The sequence below is a fragment of the Vulpes lagopus genome, chromosome X (assembly GCF_018345385.1).
Source record: "Vulpes lagopus strain Blue_001 chromosome X, ASM1834538v1, whole genome shotgun sequence".
Classification (NCBI taxonomy): Eukaryota; Metazoa; Chordata; class Mammalia; order Carnivora; family Canidae; genus Vulpes; species Vulpes lagopus.
The window spans coordinates 75,065,814-75,083,843 of record NC_054848.1 but is presented as its reverse complement, the minus strand read 5'-3'; the positions used below and the strand labels follow the sequence as shown (position 1 = coordinate 75,083,843).

At 42.9% G+C, this 18,030-nt stretch overlaps 1 protein-coding gene across 2 annotated transcripts in view; it reads right to left on the bottom strand.

Annotated features, from left to right (window-relative positions):
• The window catches only part of DRP2 (dystrophin related protein 2), a 45,464-nt gene extending 37,502 nt beyond the window's left edge, over nucleotides 1-7,962 (bottom strand). For both annotated transcript variants that reach the window (XM_041742318.1, XM_041742319.1), the window contains exon 1: nucleotides 7,679-7,962. The gene's annotated coding sequence lies outside the window, so the exon portion shown is untranslated. The remainder of the gene's footprint in view (nucleotides 1-7,678) is intronic.
• Nucleotides 7,963-18,030: the final 10,068 nt, after the last annotated feature.

Below are 18,030 nucleotides of genomic sequence, written 5' to 3'. Positions count from 1 at the left end.
GTCTTTCTTGATCCTCAACGCAACTTGGTAAGGTTGGCTAAGCCAGAATTATGATCCTATTTAAGAGACAAAGACACATGGGCAGCCCTGGTGGCTCAGCAGTTTAGCACTGCCTTCAGCCCAGGGTGTGATCTTGGAGACCTGGGATCGAGTCCCACGTCAGGCTCCCTGCATGGAGCCTGCTTCTCCCTCTGCCTGTGTCTGTGCCTCTCAATCTCCCTCTGTGTCTCTCATGAATAAATAAATAAATAAAAACTTTAAAAAAAAGAGATGAAGATGCTGAGACATGAGTGAGCCTGGACCTCTCTATCTCCATGATGTCCCACATTACCACCTATACATACTGATTCTCTTCCTATTCCTTTTAGTTTGCAGAGGCTGTAAGGAATTGGAGATGAATCTTAGTCCCCAGATGGCCAAGTGTAGGAAATAAGATATATTTTTAAAAAGTATAAGTTAAGGGAAAAAATGATTCGTACCTTATGTGGGACACAGAAACCATGCTATGAGAGGTCACAGAGGAAGAAGTGTTAGCCTTAAAGTGGAGGGATTTAGGACATATTTATGGAAGAGATGTTTATGAGCTAAGGTGAGAAGATTTGTACACATGGAGTAGTGTGAAAAATGCTTTGGTGGTGGAGCTAACTCTTCTGTGCTTTTCCCTAGGGCTCCTGCTAGATACCAAGCTGTGGCTGTTTGCTACTAGGAATACTCTTTCTGGTTTCCAAAGCACATAGAGGCCCTCCCAGGGAGATTCAGTTGGGAGACATTGTTTCTCTTTGGCAGAGATAAAAGCCTTAAAACCATGTCGGAAATACCAGGATTCCAACATGAAAGCAAAATTATTGGCTAATGGAAGACAAGATCCATGTCTGATATTTATTTCTATCCCACATATTTTTTTAAGACAGTGCCAGGTACACAGTAGGCATTAGTGAATATATCCTGACTTGATTTATGGAATTGAACTCCAATATGGTAAATGTATAAGTTCTCAAATTTGTCAGTACAAATACCAGAAGGCCTGAAGAAAAACACTGCAAATAAACACATATTTATTTGCATTTGGATACAGTGATGTATACAGAATATTAGCATTTGAAGCAAGCCTTGAAATGGCAAAACAAAAATTGCAAACAACCCAAATTTCTATTACTAGGGGACTAGTTAAATAAATAATGGTATATCCATACAATGGAATTCTATATACCTGTTAAAAACATAATTAAGAACACTTTATGTGCCACTATGGAATAATCTCTTAGGACATAATTTTAAGTAAAAAGAAAAAAAGAAAACGTAAGGTAGTTAGTTTACATTTGTGTAAAACCAAAAGGAAAACATATGTCTATGCAAAAAAATCACATGCAATAAAATAAAAATATACAAAAGAATCAGTTCATATTGACTGCCCTTGGAGAAGGGAACCAAGTGGCTACCACACAGAGGTGGGAGAATGCTTTCCATTCCTTTGGGATTTTCTCTCTTTTTCAAACTGAGAAATACACTACATTTACAAAAAGTGTATAAAGCATATGTGTAAAATATGCTGAATTATTATAAAGCAAATTCCCACATGGTCACTACTTGAGTTAAAAAACAGAATAATTACCCACATTCACAAAAGTCCTGTGCCACTAACAAGAGATGTGGTTTCGGGGTGCCTGGGTGGCTCAGTTGGTTGAGCATCTACCTTCAGCTCAGGTCATGCATGATCCTGGGGTTCTGGGATCAAGTCCTGCTAAGTCTGCTGAGCAGGGAGCCTACTTCTTCCCCTCCCTTTACCCCTCTCCTCCTACCAAACCCTTGCTTGCTCTGCTCCCTATCTTGTTCTCACTCCCTCTCTCAAATAAATAAATAAAATCTAAAAAAAAAAAAAAAAAAAAGGACACCGAAGAAAGGAAGCAGTAAGTAATTGGTTCAAAGTGATATTGTGAATATGGAGTGAGAAGCTGGGATTTGTATCCAGACAGATGTGTCACAGAATACAAATTCTTCACTGTTACACTATTCGGCCTCTGTAAATTCTAGAACCCAGGCCCTGAGGCATTGTATTCACTGGCTCCTAGCAAGCAGAGATATTTTTTTTTTTTTTGGCTATGGGCCACCAGGTGGGAGCCCAAGCACTGACTCAGTTCTGTCATCCCCAGGCAGACACATGCAATTAAGAGGATGCAGTGAGTCTGGGGTCTGGGGTATCACCCAGCTGGCAAACCCTACAGAACAGGTAGATGACCTACCTTTCTAGGACATCTGAAAAGTAAAATTCTGGTGAACTCTCCTAGTCTGACCTCTGAGCTTCTCCTGTGCCTTAGAACTCAGTAAATATATATTCTTTTAAATGAATGAGTAGTCTTTCTATCTATAGAGAAGTCTAGGAACCTATCTTACAGAAATACTTGCAGAGGGGCACCTGGGTGGCCCAGTCAGTTAAGCATTGGCCTTCGGCTCAGGTCATGATCCCAGGGGTCCTGGGATCCAGCCCCGAGTTGGGCTGCCTGCTCAGCAGGGAGCCTGCTTCTCCCTCTCCCTCTGCCTGCCTGCCACTCACCCTGCTCGTGTTCTCTCTGTCAAATAAATACATAAAATCTTTAAAAAAAAATACTTGCAGAAATGGATGAGGATATCTGCTGCAGTATGTTTCTAATATCAAAACTCTGCAATTGGGGATCCCTGGGTGGCGCAGCGGTTTGGCGCCTGCCTTTGGCCCAGGGCGCGATCCTGGAGACCCGGGATCGAATCCCACGTCGGGCTCCCGGTGCATGGAGCCTGCTTCTCCCTCTGCCTGTGTCTCTGCCTCTCTCTCTCTCTCTGTGACTATCATGAATAAATAAAAATTAAAAAAAAAAAAAACTCTGCAATTGACTCAAGTGGTCATTAATGGGGGACCGGCTAAGTGGACCATATGTCAAAGAAGTGGCACAGCATGACAGTTAAAGGTGTGCACTCTGAGCCAGGGCACCCAAGTTTGCATCCTGGCTCTCCTACGTATCAGCACAGGTTTGGACAGGCCCCCTATTCTTACTGTGCTTCCATCCCTGCCTCTGTAAAACAGGGATAATGAAAAGACCTACCCCTTAGCCTTGTTGCAAGGAATTCATTCATAGTTTCTGACATCTAGGAAGTATTCAAACCTTGTCTACTATTATAGCCACACATGAAATGAAATATCCTGTAGCTGTTAAAAAGGAAGAGGTAGATCTATGCCACTGATTTGAACAGATATTGAAGGTATATATTTTAGATAAAAGAAAACATATTCAAAATAATATGTCTGATAGAACATCAATTATGTAAAAAGCTTTTGAAAAAAATCTACATGTGTATATGCATAGAAAGAAAGCCTGCAAGGATACACAAAACCATTCAGCAATATTATTTCTAGAGGGTTGCATTGAGGGGGGATTCTCCCTTTGATTTATACACTTGGTGTATGTATATATGTACACATACATATACACATATACACACACATGTTTGTATGTAGGTATCTTATAACAAGCATTTACTATTCTTGGGAAAAAATAGATAAATAGGAAAGACTTTAAATCATGAGAGGCTTAGAAAAGAACAAGGCAGTGGGAAGAAGACCCCCCCCTCTCATGGGCTATAGATTCCTCCCTCCAATCAAACGTAACACTGAATGATGGCCCCCTCTCTCACAGCGCTGCCTTTCTACCTGACAGCATGGCACAAAGAGACAAGACACGCATTTCATTGGTACCTAACCTTGTTGTGTGGTCCTAAAATAATTCTTGCAATGTAGCCAAAAACTGAGGTTCTGCTTCAGATGCTCTCACTTAATGAATAAATCATGGAGACTCGGGTTGTCAAACTGGGAGGGACCTTAGAGATTATCTAGACCAATCCCTCATTTACAAACAGAAACAATGAAAAATGTTCCTGAGAAGTTAGCTATCAAGCAATTTTGAGAAAGGAAGTTTATTTTCCAGTGAAAAGAATCAGAGATGCATCCCCATGGGAAGCATTTTGTTCTAAGGCCAATTAATACAATATATCTGAAATGATTATACATCACTGGTGGGCGTATAAGTTAGTAAACCATTTGGAGAGCAATTTGACAATATCTCCCAAAAGTGAAGATTTTCCTACCCTGTGATACGATTGACTCCTTTCTAGATATATACCCAATAGCAACAGTCACATAAGAATATCTACAAAAGAATGATCCTAATAGCCCTGTGAGCCAAAAACTGGAAACACCCAAATGTCCATAAATAGTAGAATGAATAAATAATTCATGGCATATTCATTAAATGGAAAGCTATACAATAGTGAAAAAATAAGTGACCTAGAGGCACATGTCACAATATGGGTGATTCACAAATATAACACTAAATTTTAAAAAATTGGACAAGAAAGGACGCCTGGGTGGCTCAGCGGTTAAGCGTCTGCCTTCGGCTCAGGGCATGATCCTGGAGTCCCGGGATGGAGTCCCACATCGGGCTCCTTGCATGGAGCCTGCTTCTCTCTCTGCCTATGTCTCTGCCTCTCTCTCTCTTTCTGTGTCTTTCATGAGTAAATAAAATAAAAATTTAAAAAGTCTTTAAAAAATAAAATAAAAAATTGGACAAAAATACATCCCATTGATATACATTTTTAAAACATGCAAAGTGATATATGCTGTTTAAAGACATATACATAAAAAGATAAAGACACAAACATATGCAGTGAAAGTATAAATAAACGCATGAGAATCGTAAACACCAAATCCAGGAGAGTGGTTACTTCGGAGGGAGGTGGTGAGGTGAGGAGAAAGCTTTAATCATAGAAGGATAGACAGAGGGTTTCAATTCTATCGGTGATTTTTTTTCTTAAGCTGAGTGGTAGGTATTCTGATTCTTATTATATTATTCTTTATTATCTTTTTGAACATATAAAATTTTTCACAGAGCATCAGTTGAAAGAATGCAACAAATCTCAGGCTGAAAAGAATCCACACTTTTCCAGATGTAACAAAATACTAAAAGAAATGTATAAGATGCAAATACTGCACTCCAAATGACAGGAATATTCCTTAAACCTGTTTCATTTTCCTAGGACTAGTTTCACAGAAGAAAACCTGCTAGAGAAGCAGCAGTGGACTGATAATCAGGAGATGAGGGTTCCACTCTCTCAGATATTCATCAGCTTCGGAGAGGAGAACAATTTGACTAATCTCTTTTCACATTTAAAAATGTAATGTTGGACTAGATTATCTTACAAACTTTTCTATATGATAATTTCTTCCAGCTTTTTTTTTAAGCAGCAATTCTCAAAACCGTGTTTGCAAGATACTAAAGTGTTTTTCATGTAGGGGCACCTGGGTGGCTCAGTCATTTAAGTGTCTGCCTTCGGCTCAGGTCGTGATCCCAGGGTCCTGGGATTGAGCCCTGCTATGGGCTCCCTGCTCATCAGGGAGTCTGCTTCTCTCTCTACCTTTGCCTCTGTGTGCTCACTGCTCTCTCTCTCTATCAAATAAACACATAAGTAAATCTTTTTTTTTTAAATAAAGTGTTTCCATGTAGGAAAGTGTTCCCTGGTCAAATCAGTTTGGGAAATACTGGGTTAAACGAAACTAAACAGATTTATTTATGGCAGTATGTCTCAGAGCCTTTAACATGCTTAAATACATTGTGACTCTCTAAGAGGAGAATTCAGTTTTGAAGCATTTTCAAAGTTATTGGCCCACAGAATGCACCCCCACACTGCCACCACCATCACTCCTTATTTTAAAACAGAATCTATTAACATTCTCTCAGATCAGTGTTCTGTGAGACATCAGTTTGTTAAATGCCGTCCTGGAAGGATTTGTCTCACTTGCTATTTCAGTTTCAGATGTGTGATTAGAATCCCTTATAAGGGAGGAATGTAGTTTCATGGTATAGCTTCCATAGAGTGGGTTTCCTTTGAGTGAGTATTGCTGGCAAGTTTAGAAGGATATCTTCTTGGGCTTCCTTGGTGAGAGCCCATCCTATCTGGCACTGTGGCAGATTTAACATCAGAAACTTCTGGGTGTCTATACTTAGAAGTGCTACATCCCAGATACACTCTCTAATTTTGGCTCTTGGGCCTTTGATAAGTTTACTGCTTCGAGCCATATTTCCTCCTTTGGGTGATTTTGGAACTGAAGGGTGGGTGCCCTGGCCCAGAGCTCAGAGATACTTGGCAAGAGCAGAATGCCTGGGGCCGGGGGCAGGGTGGGGGTGGGGCTCAAATCTCATAGGAAGAAGTACCCTCTCCATGTGTCTTCTTCCCCTAATAGTTTGCAGGAAGTAGGACTGCAGGGAAGAGGCTGACTTGCCCAAGAAAAGAGGGGCTCAGTCTTTTTTTCAGGGACAGGACACTTATCACTTCCACTGGCAGCACTGCCTTTTCAGGGAGGGTTTCCCTAAGCCGACTCCACAAAATTCTCTGTGACCCTTTCCCCACCCAAATCCCAGAGAGGAAAATCTCCCAAGATTTTGTGGTTCCCACAGGGCCTTTTAAAAGGTGATTTACCAAAAAAAATATATAATAATAAAAAAAATAAAAGGTGATTTACCTGAGGGTCTTTAATCTGAAAACAAGGATTTCTTTAGAAAAGTCAGGAGCTGAGGTGAACCCGACACAGAGCTTTCTAAAGGCTTTTGTTCTTTTGAATGATCAAAAAGAAAAGGTGAGAGAAAAGTATGCTCTCTTCCATTCAGCATGCTGCTACTGCTGTTGTCCCTCCTTGTCTATTCCACTTCACCCCAGCCCAGCCCAGCCACCTGCTTGAACCCCACACTCAGGATGCCTAGCACTGCCTGCCTGCCTTCCTGTCAGCCAAAGGCAGGAGAAACCTTAACCACTTTGCAGTCTCAAGCCCACTTACCAGGCTTGGGGCCCTGGGCCTGGAGCCAGGAAAGATAAGGAGACTGGAAGGAACAGGGTGTTTGACTCCAGGAGAGGTCATCCCCATTGCAAAGCACGCCCAAGCGAATGCTTTTGAGTAGTGAAGAAGTATCTCCTGATGACAAGGGGGTTGAGAGGAAACCAAAAGGAAGGTAAATGGAGCCAGGAAGTGAGGGCGGAGAGAAGGATGTGCCTCCAGCACCAGGCTCCTAAAGCAGAGCCCAGTTGACTCCAAGAAAGCACTCCTGTGTCCTGTTTGCTGACTAGACAGTCATTTGCTCTGGGGGGGGGGGGGGGGGGAAACCTGCTCTGAGGTCCCACGTTTCCTCTCTCCTCCCTTTTCAGCCAATGCTTTCCACACCCCTCCCTTTTCCTTCCCGCCAGGAAATCCACCCTTGGACAAGAAAGGTATGTCATTGAGAACAAACACAAATGAACACACAAACACACACACAAACAAATACATAAATAAATAATACCCCTCTCCTCCCTGAGAAGCAAACTGTGGACCTTCCTCTTAGTCATTAGTTGCTCAAATTTGGCTTGACTTTGCATTTCAGGGCACCTTTCTTCTCCCCACTCCGAATCCGAGCAGCAGCTACTTCATCGTGGGCATTTTTTTAATGCAAGTTTTCCCCCAAAGGCACACGCAGGCAGCAGGCAGGGACACACACACACACACACACACACACACACACACAGAGTACCTCTGGAGCTTCCCTTCCCTCAGTCATTTCCCCTCAGCCGGCTGAGAAAGGGCTGAGAAAGGGCGAGGCTGGGGAATCCTTTCTCTGTGGCCTACCTTCTGATTTCCGTCAGGTCTGAGGAGCAGGCTGCAATGGGGCGCCGGCTGCCTCTGTGAATCAGCAAAGAAGTCCCTGAGACAGGGCTGCCGACAGCCGCCGTGTGCACACTCTCCCTCTGTCTCTCCCACCTTCCTGCCCTCTTCTCTCTCCTCCTCCTCCCCTCTCAGAGCCGCTCTGTGTTGCTATGCAATCGCATCGGGACTTTCGGCGCGGCCAAGATACCCTTGGCTGGGCAAATGCAGGAAGGGCAAGGACAGTTTTTGTAAAAACCACCGGAGCCTTAGCGGCTGTCTCTCGGAGATCTCAATTCATTAGGAGCAGAGGAGGAAAGCGGAAGAGGCTGAGAGGCAGAAGGGGAGAGGGGGAGAGGGGGAGAGGGGGAGAGGGGGAGAGGCTTCCCCTGGGGAGGAGGAGACAAAAGAGGCCCGGGGATCAATACGGGAGCTGCTGAGCAAGGAGCCTGAGCCCCAACTTCTACGGATCTTGCCCAGAGCCCAAGCCAACTTCAGAGCCAGCAGCTGGCAGGGTCCCTCGGTCAGCCAGTCCAGGATTCAGCTTCCGTGTTGGAGACTGAAACACTCTGCTCTAGAACTGTCATTGGTACCCAAGGTGCAGTCGTGGGCCAGGGCTGACTTCCTGTTACCCCAAAGTTCTCTGCTCACCTCTGTTAGCTGTACATGTCGAAAGAGCCTCCACGATGAGGGAAACAAAACGGACCTTGAATGATTTGAGAAAATAGATCTCCTCCATGCCTCTCCTCAGCAACTACCCCAGTCACCCTCCCTCCTGCTGTCCCTACCGCTTATTCCTTTACCACCCCTGTTGAAGAGAAGAGGGTAAAGCTCCAAACACCCTGGAGAGACCTTGGAAAATCCACTAAGGGGACAGAGGGGATTATAGGCCTTTACAGAGTGCCCAGCACACAGTTGGTTATTTAATATTTGTTAAATGAGTAAATTGGATGGATAGATAGATGGACAGAAAGATGGATGGAATAACAGAAACTCACCATCACCATCCTCCTACACAAACATACTCATACCTAAAGGTTTAGCAGCTGCACACCAGGGCAAAGGAAAAGAGAAACATTCTTTCATCTTTCCACTTCTGAGAACATGATGCATGACAGAGAGAAACAGATTGATTTTGGGGGCTTGGGGTGTTACTTAACTTCAATAATTTGCATCTACAAATTCTATAAGCTCTGATGGCACTGGAATTTAGAACAGAACATATTTCATGGCCCCAAGGACCTGGGTCTAGTGTTTACAAAGTGTTTACAGAGACTCAGAATAATAGTAATAATAATAATAATAGTAATAATAAATCCTCAGTTAGGAAATAATTAGTGTGTAAGTGTATGTGTGTTTTCTTTTGAGATAAAATTTTTAAAAACTTAAGCTTCTGGTTTCAGTAAAAGTTTAACGATAAGGCCTAATCTCTTTGAACCAAGCAAACAGGGTTGCCTTGGTAGTTCAGTGGCTGAATGTCTGCCTTTGGCTCAGGGCATTATCCCAGGGTCCTGGGATCAAGTCCCACATCGGGCTCCCCACAGGGAGTCTGCTTCTCCCTCTGCCTATGTTCTGCCTCTCTTTCTGTGTCTCTCATGAATAAATAAATAAATAAATAATAAATAAAATCTTAAAAAAAGAAAAAGCAAACAGAATGGGAATAAAATACTCCCCCCCTTTCCAGATAGGCTTTCAAGAGCTGCATGACTGGCTCTTCCTGCTTGGCCAAAGCAGCAGCAGCCAGGCCTCCATGCAGGTGCAGAAAGGGTCTTTGATTCCCAAAAGACCTTTGGAAGCACATGCGTCTTCTCAAACTACACACCCTCAGCAGAGCATTTCTTAGCTACCCAGCCTAGCCTAGTTCTGACTCTGAGTCCCAGCCCCAATCTTAGCCCTGGCAGCTTTCAGGGTTTCTCAACACCATCCAAACATAGGGTACCAGGAGTCCTTTAGAGCTAACTTGGAATGACCTGGAAGGGAGGGTTGGCTAGAAGAAACACCAGAGAGAACACTCTGAGAAATTATTTGGGCTAGTACAGATGCAGAATGACTGCAACAGACATACACCAAACACATGGGAACCTGACTCACTACTCACCCTAGCACCAGCTCACCAGTAAGCCAAACAGAACCAGGGCCTAGGTCTAGAAAGAGGAAGGTGAACTGAAGGGCGTACTTGCTCTTACGTTGACTGCTCTTGGGCTTATCCAGATCATAAGGAGCACTTGGAATAATCCTTTTCTTTTTCTTCCTCAAGAGAAAGCATTTAGGCTGCAGATACAAAAGTACAGTACTTGCCTCAACGGAAATAAACCCACAGAGTTTGTTTTGAGGGGTATAAGAAAAGACTTCCCAAAATCTCTTTCCCACTGACCCCATCATGATGGAAAAGACCTCCCCTCCTTATTTCTCTGTTTAAGGCACCAACAGCTCCTGTGAAAATGGGAATGTTACCTATGAGACAAAAAAACATTAGACTGTTATCAGCTAGTTATAGATCATGCTAATAATAATAATGGCTAACATTATTGAGCATATACTATAAGCTATCTTCACAACACACTTAAAATAGCTTCTCCTATTGCCTCCATTTTACAGATAAAGCACTGTAACATAGTGAGGTTAAATGACTTGTCCAAGGTCACACGGCTAATGTGTTATGGAGTAAGACTTATCCTGGATCTCTCTGGGCAAAGTCCACATGATGAAACACTGTTATACTGCTTTCCTTTCCTTCATCTAGTAGTGGCCTGAACCGATGACAGGCCTAGGTAGGTCACTGAGACAAGTGTGACTAGGGCAGAAGAATTCCCAATGGTTTTTCCATCCTTTCTGCCTTTCTCAAGCTATTTCCTCTATGCACACTGCCTCCTTTCCTTTAGAGGTTAGAGACACAGGGACCTCAGAAGCCAGACTTCTCTCTCTCAAGTGTCTCAAGTGAGCAGACCCCAGAAAAGAAGTTGGTTCAAGGGCATCTGAGTGGTTCAGTCAGTTGAGCATCTGACTCTTGGTTTTTGGCTCAGGTCATGACTTCAGAGTCCTGGAATTGAGCCGCACATTGGGCTCCACGCTCAGCGTGGAGTCTGCTTGTCCTTCTCTTTCTCTGCTCTTTTCCCTACTCTCTCTCTCTCATAAATAAATAAAATTTAAAAGAAAGAAAGAAAGAAAGAAAGAAAGAAAGAAAGAAAGAAAGAAAAAGGAAGGAAGGAAGGAAGGAAGGAAGGAAGGAAGGAAGGAAGGAAGGAAGGAAGGAAGCAGTCCTGGTGGCCCAGCGGTTTAGCGCCACCTTCAGCCTGGGTGTGAACCTGGATACCTGGGATCAAGTCCCATGTCGGGCTCCCTGCGTGGAGCCTGTTTCTTCCTCTCTCTCTCTCTCTCTCTCTCTCCCTCTGTCATGAATAAATAAATAAATTTTTTTTATAAAAAGAAGGAAGGAAGGAAGGAAAAGAAAGAAAGAAAGAAAGAAAGAAAGAAAGAAAGAAAGAAAGAAAGAAGAGAAAGAGAAAGAGGAGAAAGAGAAAGAGAAAGAGAAAGAAAGAAAGAAAGAGAAAGAGAAAAGAAAGAAAGAAAGAAAGAAAGAAAGAAAGAAAGAAAGAAAGAAAGAAAGAAAGAAAGAAAGAAATTGGTTAAGGCCATGCATGGAGTATGAAAAGGAAAAGATATAATTTGGGGAATATAAAAAATAGTGAAAGGGAATAAAGGGGAAAGGAGAAAAAATGAGTGGGAAATATCAGAAAGGGAGACAGAACATGAGAGACTCCTAACTCTGGGAAACGAACTAGGGGTGGTAGAAAGGGAGGTGGGCAGGGGGTCGGGGTGACTGGGTGATGGGCACTGAGGGGGGCACTTGATGGGATGAGCACTGGGTGTTATTCTATATGTTGGCAAATTGAGCATCAATAAAAAATACATTTAAAAAAAGAAAAAAAAATGAAAAGGAAAGACAAATGACCTTGAGATGAGGCAGAGTCCTCCAGTTTGCCATGGCTCCCACCTAGCCTACTATATGTCTCTCCTTTCCTGTATTTGGTCAACTGGCTTAGCCCCTGTGGGCTTTTCACTATGTGCCATCTCACAGGCTACTGGAGGTACATACTTGACCGTTGTTGGCTTTCTGAGGCATTTAGAGAAGAGTTATTTGTTTTTTCTCCTGGAGGGTATTGGGATAGACAGAGTTTCTAGTTGTGTTGCAGGAGAGGGAAGAGCTTGGGATGCCTGGGTAGCTCAAGAGTTGAGCATCTGCCTTTAGCTCAGGTCATGATCCCAGGGTCCTGGGATCGAGTCCTGCATCAGACTCCCCACCAGGAGCCTACTTCTCTCTCTGCTTATGTCTCTGCCTCCATCTCTGTGTATCTCATGAATAAATAAATAAAATATTTTAAAAAATAAAAGGAGAGGGAAGAGCTTTCCTTACCAGCTAAATAGATAAGTTCACCGTGACATTTAAACCCCAAGGAAAAAAAAAACCCAAGGAGACTCTCTCTCACCCAGGGGACATCTGGACAAATCAAAGCAAGCACGTAGGCTAGCTTTAACTATTTCTTTGAGGAGGGCAGAGAAAAATCAAAGTGGTTTGGGCCATAAGCTTTGACTGTGGCCTCACCCTGATAACCTGTAGAAGAATGCTTAACACCCACCATGGTGTCATTGAGCAGGACTCTGTGAGGTGGATAAGGATAGGTGGGACATTTCTCGGTAGGTAGAGAGAAAACATGTGCCAAGGCACAAAACCCAGAGAACTCAGCTTGCTAAGGGACTGCAAGTACTAGTTAAGTATGGCTAAGTTAAGTTATGGATATGGGTGAGAAATGGGAGGTGGCAGGAGATGAAGCTATGGAAGCATACATGGAGGTGCTAGAATACCATGCTAAGGATCATTTAAGATAATTTTCAAAGGCAAGCAGCATGATCAGATTTATGTTTTAGAAATATTATTCTAAAAAAAAAGAAAACAAGGGGCACCTGGGTGGCTAGTGGTTGAGCGTCTGCCTTGGGCTCAAGTCGTAATCCCGGGGTCCCAGGATTGAGTCCCACATTGGGCTCCCTGCAGGGAGTCTGCTTCTCCCTCTGCCTCTGTCTCTGCCTCTCTCTGTGTGTCGCCCATGAATAAATAAATAAAATCTTAATAAAAAAGAAAAAAACAAAACAAGACAAAAAAGAAATATTATACTAATGGCTTTCATGTAAAGAACAATTATTGAGTTCCTACTACACACTAAGTCTGAGTGGACGCCAGAGGCACAGAAAAGATGCAGAAACTCTGAAACTGCCTTGGAGTTGCTCACAGTCTAATGGGTGAGACAATTAAACATGAATACAATAGAATGATAAGTGCAGTGAAGGATGAATTTGAGGTGAGAAAGGCCAGACACTTGAATGCCTGGTAGGGGGGCAGTTGCAGGTACTCATCTGCTGGGGGCCTGAAGCAGAGGATTTGGTAGTAAGGGTAAAACACTACCCTCTCATGGCACCTGCGTGGCTCAATTGGTTAGGTATCTGCCTTCAGCTCAGGTCATGATCCCAGGGGCCTGGGATAGAGCCCCATGTCAGGCTCCCTGCTCAGCAAGAGTTTGATTCTCCCTCTGACTCTCCACCTGCTTGTGGTCTCTCTCTCCCTCTCTCTCAAATAAATAAAATCTTTTTAAAAAAAAGAAACCAATATTCTCTCCCAGTGTATCTTCCTCATATTATCTTTTTTTTTTTTTTATCATTTCTTCCTAGCCTTACTACTTGCTAGGTTGCTAAAGGAGAAATAAACTGTGAATAGACTTTTGTGCTTTGGAGGGGTGGGGGGAAAGGTAGTCTAGTAATTCCCATTGCTGTTCCACAACCTTATTCATTGGCTCCCTGGCCATGTTTACCAAAACGACTTCAAATTGTTTCTACTCTTCTCAAATGCCCCACCATCTACTTCAGCAAAAAAGTACTCTTGCTTTACTGAGAAGGTTGGGAGATACCCCTGCAAAATGCTTTTCTACCTCAGAATTTCTTCCAGTTTTCTTCCCCTTTGATCATCCCCAGACAAAGCAAACCCCCATTTCCCCCTTCTTCAGGCCAATACCTTTGCTCATGATATCACAACATTCTCTTCCTATCACTTCTGGGATTTATTTCCATCCATTTTCTTCCTCATGCTTTCATCTTCAGTCTTTTCCTTGCTTCTGACACTTTTCCTGCCATCTACATAGACGTGAGGATCAGGAATTTTGTTGACTTCTGCAAGCTGAGAAGTGGAAAAATGTTTCCCTCCTAGAGAAGGGCCCCTTCACACCTACCCCCTGCCACAACCCACCACACACACATAACCATGTCCAGACTGTTTTCACAGACAAACTGGAGAAAGTTTAGAGGGAAGTAAAATCGTCAGGGAAAAGAAATCCTGGGTTTGAGGTCAGGCTGGGGAGTCAAAAACAGCACCAAGAAAATGCAAAGTGGGAATCCCTGGGTGGCTCAGCGGTTTAGCGCCTGCCTTCGGCCCAGGGCCTGATCCTGGGGACCCGGGATCGAGTCCCACATCGGGCTCCCTGCATGGAGCCTGCTTCTTCCTCTACCTGTGTCTCTGCTCCTCTCTCTCTCCGTGTCTCTCATGAATAAATAAATAAAATCTTTTAAAAAAGCAAATGTAAAATGTAAGAATAATAAACCTCTGGGAAGCCTGGGTGGCTCAGTCCATCGAGCACCTGACTCTTGATTTCAGCTCACTTCATGATCACAGGGTTATGAGATCCAGCTCCCTGTCAGGCTCTGCAATGGGCATGGAGTCTGCTTAAGAGTCTCTCTCTCTCTCTCTCTCTCTCTCTCTCTCTCTCTCTCTCTCCCTCTGCCCCTCTCACCTCTAAAAAAATAAAGAAGAATAAACCTCTGTCAGTTATTTACAGAGTGATCTCTACCACTTTCTTTTCTTTATTTAGCAAAGATTGCTTCCAATGAATGGGGATTTCATGCAACAAAACCAAAAGGGTTAAGTAGAGAGATAGACAGGGGTAAAATGCCTCAGGGGAAGTTGGGATGTGAGAATGAGTTAGACAGTTAGACAGTAGGAGGAGGGGTTTCATTGAGTGTGTATGACATAGGCAAGGAAGCAGGAAATTAGGAGATAAGTTGGAGGGACATGTTAGGAATGTAGGGGCACGATGCTGAAAAGGCTGGATTTTGTCATTGGAGTTGATAAGAAATAATGCAAAGCCATGACAGGCTGAGAATGGAAGTCACAGTGTTGTCCCAGTCAATGTTCTGAGCACCCTCTGCAGCTTTTGTTGAACATCTCAAAATGCAGAACTCATCTTACACACTTGGTTACCTTCCACCCTCTTCTGTTCCTAAAGCTTCTGCTAAATCTGAGCCAGCAGCTGTTATATAACCAAGTATTATGTTCTGTTTGTTTTCAAACATATTCCATTTAGGCCAAAACCATTTCAGTTACACTTAAAGCAGAAAGAACACTGAATTAGGGGTCAGAAGACAAAGGTTCTAATCCCAATTTTGCTACTATATTGCTGTCAACCTTTTTGAGCCATGTTTTTTTTTTCTCTTCCAGAAAGAGGATAATATTTGTCCTGTTCACTTGATTAGGTTGTGAATCAAACAGGATAATGAATGTGAACCTATATTGAATAGATTGAAATTATAAAGTGCTATTCAAACATAAAACATTATTATTTCCATTGCTTCCAGGTCCTAGTGATTTTCCTATCTGCAGAAGACATAAAGACCTGAGATTCTAATATTACACTGTATGTTAACCAACTGGAATTAAAATAAAAACTTAAAAAAAGGGATCCCTGGGTGGCGCAGCGGTTTGGCGCCTGCCTTTGGCCCAGGGCGCGATCCTGGAGACCCGGGATCGAATCCCACATCGGGCTCCCGGTGCATGGAGCCTGCTTCTCCCTCTGCCTGTGTCTCTGCCTCTCTCTCTCTGTGTGTGACTATCATAAATAAATAAAAAATTTAAAAAAAAAAAACTTAAAAAAAGAAGACATAAAGACTCAGAGTATTTGACGGCAAAGGAAGAACTGCCAGGAATGTAATTAGCTCCTGTTTCCATGATAGATCAGATATTACAGTGCTTTAGGAGGACATACCAACAAGGCAGTCAGAGTCTTATTAATCATCTTTCACATTATCATCTTCCCATCCTCCTGGCCAGCCCAGAATGCTAAACACATGTACACACGTACTAATAGCATTTACAATGAGATTCTAGGCTAGGATATAAAATGCACTAAGAACTACTGGTTTTCTAGGCTAACGAGAACAGCTACTGATTTCTACTTTTGATTATGTTTAGGTTGCTGGGGCAAGGTGGGCATTTCTTGCCTGTAACTTGAATTGAGAGGGGAAGGGAACTAATATTTTTTGGGCTCACACTCCGTGCCAAATACAGTGTAAGGCACTTGACAAATGTTACCTCCTATAATTCTCACAACAACTTGGTGAGGTAAGGATTATTATTCCCAACTCTACAAACAAGGAAACTATGGCTCCTAGATGTTAAGTTACTTGTTCAAGTTTGTTAAGCTAATAGGAAATGCAAGCTGGAATTCTCTTCCAAATCCCTCCAACTCCAACGCTGATACTCTTCCAACTTCTCTCCTTCCAGACAGGGCCTCAGTATGAAAAGTAGCGCATCCTAGAAATCACCACTTCTTGGTGCATTCAAAAGCACAATAGTGGGAGGCACCTGGGTGGCTCAGTCGGTTAAGTGTCTACCTTCAGCTCTGGTCATGGTCCTGGGGTCCTGGGTTCAAGCCCATATCCATCCTGGTCACCAACAGGTAGAGGCCTCTTTCAGGGATACTTTTAAATTTAAGTTGTTTGGAATCTAAAGCAAGCCTGGGCCTAAGAGACGAGAGCCATCAATCTTTTACATCAGGTAATGAGCTCCATACAGCACACAAAAAGAAAGGCAACATACTTGCCTGGCAGAGGCAAAATTACAATTTCAAGGTAAGAATTTGTCAATAAAAAAGGACGCCTAAGACAGTGCTGCTCAGCAAATAATCAGGCAAGCTCTAGCCTCTCCTTAGATTCAGTCTTAAATTCAATCTTATATGAGTGGGTAGAGTCAGTAGGTACCTACTTACTATGGTTTAAGGAGGACTGATATACTATTACTAATCAAAACGACTTCCCACACTGGCCCTGCCATGAGGCCTACGGTTCCCTATTATTCACTTCTTTCAGGTTAAGGCATCTGTCAAAATATAAGTGCTATCTTCAGTCACTATACATTATACTCATTAGTTTATCACTTTCATTCTAATCACCAGACAGGTAGGAGACACAGGGCAAATGACTTCGAAGGGGAAGGCAGAGGGAAAGATTCAATGTGACATTTGATGATGAGAGTCCAGCAGGGCCAGATCAAGACATTTAGAAATCCAAAGCATCAAAGAGATAATGTCATAAACCCACAAACCCACCTAAAATTCAAGATAAAAATAATAATACCAACCTGTAATATAAGCTCAACGAAAACCTGATCTTTCCCATAATTACTACCATAATTATTTTTATTGCTATATAATTCACTTTTTAAGAGTATACAACTTAACGACTCCTAGCATAATCAGAGTTGTGCAACCATTGCCACAAGCAATTTTACTTATTTACTTTTAAAGATTTTATTTATTTATTCATGAGAGACACAGAGAGAGAGGAAGAGACATAGTTGGAGGGAGAAGCAGGCTCCCTGTGGGGACCCTGATGTGGGACTCGATCCTAGGACCCTGGGATCAAGACCTGAGCCAAAGGCAGATGCTCAACCACTGAGCCACCCAGGTGCCCTACAACAAACAATTTTAGAACACTTTCATCACCCTACCCCACCCCGCCCTGCCAAAACCCCTGTATCAGTCATCCCCACCCCCACCCTACCCTCCCCCCCCACCCCCGCCAGCTCTAGGCAATCACTAATCTACTTCCTGTCCCTGTAGAGTTTCCTATACTGTACATTTCATATAAATGGAATCATACAATATGTGGTCTTTTGTGTCTGGCTTCTTTTATTTGGCATAATATTATCAAGATTCTTCCATCTTGTAGCATGTGTCAGTTCTTCATTCCATTCTTTGGCTGAATGATATTCCCCTGCATGGATATACCACATTTTACTTATCTTTTCCTCAGTTGGTAGACATTTGAGTGGTTTCCACTTTTTTGGTTATTATGAGTATTGCTGCTATGACCATTTGTGTACAAGTTTTTGTATGGGCATATGTTCTCAATCGTTTTAAGTAGATACCTAGGAATGGAATTGCTAGGTTATATGGTAAACTGTATGTTCAACTTTTTGAGAGACTGACAGACTGTTTATCAAAGTGGCTGTACCATTTTAT